Source organism: Pelobates fuscus, chromosome 2, assembly GCF_036172605.1.
Source record: "Pelobates fuscus isolate aPelFus1 chromosome 2, aPelFus1.pri, whole genome shotgun sequence".
Classification (NCBI taxonomy): domain Eukaryota; kingdom Metazoa; phylum Chordata; class Amphibia; order Anura; family Pelobatidae; genus Pelobates; species Pelobates fuscus.
The window spans coordinates 9,650,891-9,659,908 of record NC_086318.1 but is presented as its reverse complement, the minus strand read 5'-3'; the positions used below and the strand labels follow the sequence as shown (position 1 = coordinate 9,659,908).

The window sequence follows — 9,018 nt, the reverse complement described above, 5'->3', positions numbered from 1 at the left end:
CTCTAGCGCATAATCCACAAGGGTTAGACTATGCTGTCTAAGACGTAATAGTGATCTAGCAGCACTGGCCTTTCTCCCTGGAGGATCAAAAGTCCTCCTAAACGTAGTAAGGAACGCATTATAGTTATAGACTACTGGATTATCATTTTCCCACAGAGGGTTAGCCCATCTAAGAGCCTTGTCAATGAGTAGCGATATTATGAATCCAACCTTCGCCCTGTCAGTAGGATAGGCGCGGGGTTGTAATTCAAAATGAATTCCTATCTGGTTTAGGAAACCACGACAAGTATCTGGAGCACCACCATACCGTAAAGGGGAAGTAACACGGGAAGAAATTCCCCCTGTGGCTACCTCTAGGCCTGTGTTAGCAAGAGAGATAGGTGGAGTACGAATCTCCTCTGCTTGATTACTCGGATGGGATAGTAATGCTTGCAGCGCCAGAGCCATTTGGTCCATTCTATGGTCCATGGCTTCAAACCTTGAGTCAGGTGAACCAAACTGAGCGTTAGTACCTGCAGGATCCATGGCCCTGTCGTAATGTCAGGATCGGGACAGGGATCCAACACGCAGAGTATGAACAGGAGAGATGTACGTATACCGGACCTTAGAATGGCCGGACTAACGTAAGGAGAAAGCAGAGAATAGTCAGAGACAAGCCGGGGTCGAGGGAACGAGAGGACAGGTAAGCGAGAGACAAGCCGAGGTCAAAGGACACGAGAGGTAAACAGGAACGATAGTACAAGCCGAGTCAAAACCAGATAGAACGATAAACATAAGAGCACTGAGGAACCAGACAAGCTAGAACCACGACAGGGCAATGCACCATTACCCACATCCCTCTTTTATACCCTGGTTCTCTAAATCATGGCTCCGCCCTTGCCGAGCGCTGATTCGTTGTTCCGAACCAGATTGACAGGTCGGGATGTGATTGCCGTCATGACGTCGGCTCCTGAGCGTCGTGTCATAAAAGGGAGTGGGGTTCTCGCGGCCGGCGTGGGAATGACTATGAGAGCTGTGAGGATTAGATGAATCAGCCCCGCTGAGAGAACGGACGTCGGGAAGTCTAACCTCCTCCGAGGTAGAGACTTCAGGTACCCTGACACTCGGTCAGCAGACACATTCCAGCCAATCAGCAGCACACCCTCCCTTCCACACCCTCCCACCTCCCTCCCAGCATCCATTTTCGATTCATTCTGAAGCTGCATGCTTAGTGAGAGGAGGGAAAGTTTAGCTGCTGCTGATTAGATAGGGAAATTGATAGCTAGGCTAGGGTATTCAGTGTCCACTACAATCCTGAAGGACTCATCTGATCTCTGCTGTAAGGACAGCACCCCAAAAAGCCCTTTTTAGGGCTAGAACATCAGTCTGCTTTTTTTTTTTTCTGTGTAATGTAATTGCAGTTGCCTGCCTGCCAGCTTCTGTGTCAGGCTGGATGCTGTGCCCATTTGCAGCGTGTGCTCTGCAGACCGGTGCCAGTGCACATTGCCACTCATATCTGGTGTCTCTGTAGCGTGCTTTTACAAAGAAAAAAGGTTTCCAGTGTAAGCTAATAGCAGCCAGTCAGTGTCCTTCAAGCAGCTCTGTCAGGCCTTCCTTCAGCGTGTGCTCTGCAGAACTGTGCCAGTGCACATTGCCACTCATATCTGATGTCTCCATAGCGTGCATTTACAAAGAAAAAAGGTTTCCAGTGTAAGCTAATAGCACCCAGTCAGTGTCCATCAAGCGGCTCTGTCAGGCCTACAGTGTGTGCTCTGCAGAACTGTTCCAGTGCACATTGCCACTCATATCTGGTGTCTCTATAGCGTGCATTTACAAAGACAAAAGGTTTCCAGTGTAAGCTAATAGCAGCCAGTCAGTGTCCTTCAAGCGGCTGTGTCAGGCCTTCCTTCAGCGTGTGCTCTGCAGACCGGTGCCAGTGCACATTGCCACTCATATCTGGTGTCTCTATAGCGTGCATTTACAAAGAAAAAAGGTTTCCAGTGTAAGCTAATAGCAGCCGGTCAGTGTCCTTCAAGCGGCTCTGTCAGGCCTCAGTGTGTGCTCTGCAGAACTGTTCCAGTGCACATTGCCAGTTATCTGGTGTCTCTGTAGCGTGCTTTTACAAAGAAAAAAGGTTTCCAGTGTAAGCTAATAGCAGCCAGTCAGTGTCCTTCAAGCGGCTGTGTCAGGCCTTCCTTTAGCGTGTGCTCTGCAGACCGGTGCCGGCGCACAATGCCACTCATATCTGGCGTCTCTATAGCGTGCATTTACAAAGATAAAAGGTTTCCAGTGTAAGCTAATAGCAGCCAGTCAGTGTCCTTCAAGCGGCTCTGTCAGGCCTACAGTGTGTGCTCTGCAGAACTGTTCCAGTGCACATTGCCAGTTATCTGGTGTCTCTGTAGAGTGCTTTTACAAAGAAAAAAGGTTTCCAGTGTAAGCTAATAGCAGCCAGTCAGTGTCCTTCAAGGGCTCTGTCAGGCCTTCCTACAGTGTGTGCTCTGCAGAACTGTTCCAGTGCACATTGCCACTCATATCTGGTGTCTCTATAGCATGCATTTACAAAGAAAAAAGGTTTCCAGTGTAAGCTAATAGCAGCCAGTCAGTGTCCTTCAAGCGGCTGTGTCAGGCCTTCCTTCAGCGTGTGCTCTGCAGAACTGTTCCAGTGCACATTGCCACTCATATCTGGTGTCTCTATAGCGTGCTTTTACAAAGAAAAAAGGTTTCCAGTGTAAGCTAATAGCAGCCAGTCAGTGTCCTTCAAGCGGCTCTGTCAGGCCTACAGTGTGTGCTCTGCAGAACTGTTCCAGTGCACATTGCCAGTTATCTGGTGTCTCTGTAGCGTGCTTTTACAAAGAAAAAAGGTTTCCAGTGTAAGCTAATAGCAGCCAGTCAGTGTCCTTCAAGCGGCTCTGTCAGGCCTTCCTTCAGCGTGTGCTCTGCAGAACTGTGCCAGTGCACATTGCCACCCATATCTGGTGTCTCTATAGCGTGCATTTACAAAGAAAAAAGGTTTCCAGTGTAAGCTAATAGCAGCCAGTCAGTGTCCTTCAAGTGGCTGTGTCAGGCCTTCCTTCAGCGTGTGCTCTGCAGACCGGTGCCAGTGCACATTGCCACTCATATCTGGTGTCTCTATAGCGTGCATTTACAAAGAAAAAAGGTTTCCAGTGTAAGCTAATAGCAGCCAGTCAGTGTCCTTCAAGTGGCTGTGTCAGGCCTTCCTTCAGCGTGTGCTCTGCAGACCGGTGCCAGTGCACATTGCCACTCATATCTGGTGTCTCTATAGCTTGCTTTTACAAAGAAAAAAGGTTTCCAGTGTAAGCTAATAGCAGCCGGCCAGTGTCCTTCAAGCGGCTCTGTCAGGCCTACAGTGTGTGCTCTGCAGAACTGTTCCAGTGCACATTGCCAGTTATCTGGTGTCTCTGTAGCGTGCTTTTACAAAGAAAAAAGGTTTCCAGTGTAAGCTAATAGCAGCCAGTCAGTGTCCTTCAAGCGGCTCTGTCAGGCCTTCCTTCAGCGTGTGCTCTGCAAAACTGTACCAGTGCACATTGCCACTCATATCTGGTGTCTCTATAGCGTGCATTTACAAAGAAAAAAGGTTTCCAGTGTAAGCTAATAGCAGCCAGTCAGTGTCCTTCAAGCGGCTCTGTCAGGCCTACAGTGTGTGCTCTGCAGAACTGTTCCAGTGCACATTGCCAGTTATCTGGTGTCTCTGTAGCGTGTTTTTACAAAGAAAAAAGGTTTCCAGTGTAAGCTAATAGCAGCCAGTCAGTGGCCTTCAAGCGACTCTGTCAGGCCTTCCTTCAGCGTGTGCTCTGCAGAACTGTGCCTGTGCACATTGCCACTCATAGAGTATGAGCCCAAATCCTTAACGAAGGACTCACCGAACAGTCCTTTAGCTGAAGCCCCAGGTTCAGTGGAAGCCATGCTAGCTAGCTTGGGCTCGATCTTGAGCAGGATAGCTTTCCTGCGTTCAGTAGACATGGCTGTATTAGCGTTCCCGATCATACACACGATACGTTGAAGCCAGCCAAATGCCACTTCAAAATCCAGGTCAGTCTCACCTGACTGGGCTGCCTCTAGTAGCTCATATAATTTAGTGACTGGGCCCAGTGTGTCCAGGAACTTGTCCTGACAGTTGCGGAGAGAATAGTCAAGTCCCCTCTTAGGCTTCCAGCCGGTTTTAGCCAGGAATTGGACTATCTGAGGGTCCACTTCGGGGGTCTTAGCCACAGCATCTGGCACAATGGGACGTGGGCATTCTGCCCTTAATTTGTTGCGACCCTCCTGGGAGAGGGACTTACGCACTCTGAGGGCTAGGTACTGAGCGATATGCTCGGGGGGCTCCCATTCAGTGGAGCGTGGATGCCTTAAGTTATCCGGGTCAAATAAAAGTACCTCTTTAGCATCGTGGGTTGCAAGGCAAGGTGGAGCAGACAAATATTAAAAGGAAAAACACATAAATACACATAGGGACAGTACCCAAAGTCAATAAAAGGCTAGTGGGAGCAATAACAACAATACAAATCCCTGAGTAGGGATAGCATACAAAAATCCCACAATGAATAATCAAATATAATGGAGCAGAAATAATGTACTTAGCTGGTCTGAGGGAGCAGCGAAGAAAGAGGGAGAGGAAGGGAGTGCTACACCTTATATACTAAGGGGGTGGATACCATTGGTAGCACTATGAATATGATAATGTTATGTTGTTTTTTTCTCTTCTTTGCATATATCTCTCTTCGCTGCTTAGGGAAATTAAAGAAAGAGAAGCATTATAGGAGCCTCCGTGTCTTTAATAAAATCACTCAGTATACTATAGTCTCTGTAACACTCACTTATCACAGCGTTGGTGGTATAGTGGTGAGCATAGCTGCCTTCCAAGCAGTTGACCCGGGTTCGATTCCCGGCCAACGCATCTTATTTTATAAATGGGATATGCTATCATTATTACAATGTTTACAATCTAGTCATGGAATATGTTATCATTATTACAATACTTATTATGCTTTATTTATTGATTAGTTTTGTTAACATACTTATTGTATTTATTAATTGTGCTTGACTTTTATTGGGATGGTTAGATGGGTAATATGAGGTGTTTAATATAAATAATTTATCATTTATATTATGAATGAGGTATAAAGAGGTGTAGGTGATGGGGTATGTGGAGGTAATGGGGTATAAGGAGGTGGGTGTGATGGGGTATATGGAGGTGTAGGTGATGGGGAATATGGGGGTAATGGGGTATATGAAGGTGGAGGTGATGGGGTATTTGAAGGTGATGGGGTATTTGGAGGTGGAGGTGATGGGGTATATGGAGGTGATGGGGTATATGGAAGTGATGGGATATATGGAGGTAATGGGGTATTTGGAGTTGATGGGGTATATGGAGGTGTAGGTGATGGGGTATATGGAGGTATATGGGGTATAAGGAGGTGGTGGGATATATGGAGGTAATGGGGTATTTGGAGGTGATGGGGTATATGGAGGTGTAGGTGATGGGGTATATGGAGGTTATGGGGTATATGAAGGTGGAGGTGATGGGGTATTTGGAGGTGGAGGGGGAATATGAGGGTGATGGGGTATATGGAGGTGATGGGGTATATGGAGGTGGAAGTAATGAAAGTGGTGTCCAGTGAGGACATGGTCTCATCCAGGGACTCCCTATATTTTCCAGACAGGAATAGAGTGAATGTGACTCTGGGCTTTCACCAATCAAAGGGGATCTAGAAAATAAATAGCACTGATAACTGTGTGACAGATGGAGAATTCTCTGTATATGAGAATAGTAACTACAGCCTCCCATATGGTCTAGCGGTTAGGATTCCTGGTTTTCACCCAGGCGGCCCGGGTTCGACTCCCGGTATGGGAATTGACACTTTTATTGCAAATGCACACAAAATCTGTCTATAATCATCTTCCAGTAATATTTTATTTCCTTTGTCAGATTTCTAAATGAGTAAAACTTTCATTCTCTGTAAATCAGTCTGTAAACCATAGCATAAGAAAAGTTCTCCATATAATGTTAAATAGGAGTTTGAGACAATGAATAATACACTGAATGAAATTAAAGCTGGTTATAATTTCTGATTACATTTATAGAAGGAGATAGAGGTGGCAATACCATATAGAATGAGATTTAACCCCTTAGTGACCAGACCGATTTTCAGACCGTTTGTGTTTAGCTGTAATTTTCCTCTTACTCATTTACTGTACCCACACATTATATACTGCTTTTCTCACCATTAAATGGTCTTTGTAAAGATCCCATTATTTTTATCATATCATATAATTTACTTTGAAACCATTCAAAAAATATGAAAAGAAAAAAAATAAACTTTTTCTAACTTCGACCCCTAAAATATGTTACGCATCTACAACCGCCAAAAAACACCCGTGCTAAATAGTTTCAAAATTTTGTCCTCAGTTTAGAAATATCCAATTACTCTTCGGGGGTCCAAAGCAGTTTCCCTGTGGGCCCCGCTGCCCTGAACTGGTGTACTGTCCAAGGGCTGCAAGCCACTAGAACCACCCTAACTCTAGTTCGACCTCAGCTTGTTACCAAGGAGGAGAAGACCGGGGGAACGGTCGCTGTCCAGGTAGTAGGGGGGTCCATCCACTGTCTACCCACTGCCCACGTTCACCTTGACTGGGGTGCTGGAGCCCAGAGAGTGAAAGTCAGGCTCATGGACCAGCCACCAGGGGAAGTGCTACTTGGCAATAACCTGGGCCACCTTACCTCCACCTATGTGGCCCTCCAAGCTCCGGAAGAAACATACTCCTTGATGACCCGACAGCAAGCCCGCACCATCCGGCACGGTTCACACTCTGAGGCTCAGGTAGGGGCACGTACCTGTCCTCATACCCCAGTTCCACGCAGTCGTCCCTATGAGTAGACCCCCCGGACTAGACCCCATACCCCAGTTTCACATAGTCACCCCTGTAGCCAGGCCCCTCGTGCTAGCCCCATCAGCCTGGTGCCCCGTGGTCCCCCCTTGCCCCAGTTCTCGTGCCTTGGGATACCCCTGCCGGGTTTGGGAGGGAGGTAGTATCTGACCCTATTCTCCAGCCATATAGAGATATGGCAGCTACTGGTCAGGTTGGGAAGGACGGGACCAATGTATCTGGGATAGGTTTGCTATACCGTGTAGTGGAAAAGGGGAAGTCAGCTGTTGTTGGCCCTCAGGAAATTTTGGCATGAGCTATTGAAGATAGCTCACGATATCCCCCAGGCCAGGCATTTGGAAAAGGGTCATACTCAGCATCAGCTCACCCAAAGCTTCTTCTGGCCAGGCATCTCGAAGGATCTGAGGCAGTATTGCCAGACCTGTGATGTCTGCCAGAGAGTGGGGAACCAGGCGATTGGCACAATGGCCCGCTCCAGCACCTACCCATCATTGAAGACCCCATCGGCAGAGTAGCTGACAATATCATAAGTCCGCTGGCTAAGCCTAGCCCCTCTGGGAAGAAGCATATTCTGACCATTTTGGACTATGTGACTCGGTCACCCTGAGCAATATTCAGGCAGAGACTGTGGCCGAAGCCCTGATGCAAGTGTCCTCCCGGATGGGTTTTCCCTGGGAGATCCTCTCTGATCTGGGCACCCAGTTTACTTTTTGGGGTATATCATTTCAGAAGAGGGTTTTAGTATGGATCCCTCCAAATTGAAAGCTATTGTGTCCTGGCCACTCCCACAAAGCCATCCAACGGTTCGTAGGCTTTATGAACTACTATGGAAAGTTTATTATGAACATCTCCTCCATTATTGCCCCCCATCACCAAGATGACCAAGAATGGTACTAATCCCCGCGTTTCGAGTCCCAAGGCTCTTAAGGCTTAACGCTTAACCAAGCATTTACAACAGCTCCTGTTCTGCATCATCCTGATCCATCACTAGCATTTATTGTTGAAGTCGATGCCTCGGAGTCGGGAGTGGGAGATGTCCTCTCTCAGATATAAACCCCTAACGAATCCCTCCATCCATGCTGTTTCTTTTCCAAAAAGATATCGTTATAAATTACTATAGTGATATTATAAATTAATCTCGTTATATAGTGATATTATACATTAATACACCGATATTGTTATAGATTAATATAGTGATATTGTGGCATTTTGGAGAGGACTGCTTGCCAGCCTCTTGCCCTGTGATTATGGCCCCTGTGACTTATTGGCTTTTAAGGCACTTGTGAAAGACCTTTATTCCCCTGGATTTCATGTCTCCCTATTTGGGCTTATAGGGTTGTAATACACTTTTTCTGCCCCTTTAACTCCTGTGGGAAAGGATCTGCAACTTTTGGAATGGCACTTTAGATACAGCCGAAGTGCCGAAGTAGTCGAAGTGGCCGCCATTTGACATACAAATGCGTGGCGGCGGCCATTTTAATTCAGTCGAACGCGTTCAGCTGTGTTTGGTCGTCGAGTTCATGGAACTCAAATCGGATACGTGACGGCATGAACACCGCTGAACTCTATCTTCTCCGGACTTCAACACTTCAACGGAAATCGAACTGCGTTTGAATATTCAAACGCCACGTTAACAGTGGATATCTGCACAAACGGTTCACGTTTGTGCATTCGAACAGAACATTTGAAACTATTAGAAATAGACTGGCCGCACAGCCTAAATCTGTGGAACTGTTTTGGGCATGAAAGCCATGCTTGCGGTCGGTCAAATGTGACTTCCATGGAATTTGTGAACCCCTGCTCTGATCTGGGTGATTTTTGGATATGTTGTTCACCCAGATCAGGGCTATCCAGGGATGTTTGTGGGGATATGTTGTTGTTTTTGGGGCTTTCTGTGTTTTGGGTAAAACTGTGTATTTTCTGCCTGTGGTAATTAATTCCAGGAAGGAGCAGTTCCAGGGCCCCAGTCCAGCCACGGTGACTGTGGGCAGAAGTGCTGCGGTTTGTCCCCTGTTCCCAGCCAGGGTACAGGGAGCTCCGCTACAGATATAGAGATATTATTATAAATTAATATAGTGATATAGTGATATTATTATAACTTAAAAAGTCGAAAAAATAATGACTAGGAGGTCA

The 9,018-nt window shown here is 46.8% G+C and overlaps 2 non-coding genes across 2 annotated transcripts; both read left to right on the top strand.

The window, feature by feature from the left end:
- The first annotated feature begins 4,822 nt into the window (after positions 1–4,822).
- On the top strand, positions 4,823–4,894 carry TRNAG-UCC (transfer RNA glycine (anticodon UCC)). Its single transcript has one exon. It is a non-coding gene; the product is annotated as a tRNA-Gly (tRNA).
- An 885-nt stretch (positions 4,895–5,779) lies between these two features.
- On the top strand, positions 5,780–5,851 carry TRNAE-UUC (transfer RNA glutamic acid (anticodon UUC)). Its single transcript has one exon. It is a non-coding gene; the product is annotated as a tRNA-Glu (tRNA).
- The last annotated feature ends 3,167 nt before the right edge of the window (positions 5,852–9,018 follow it).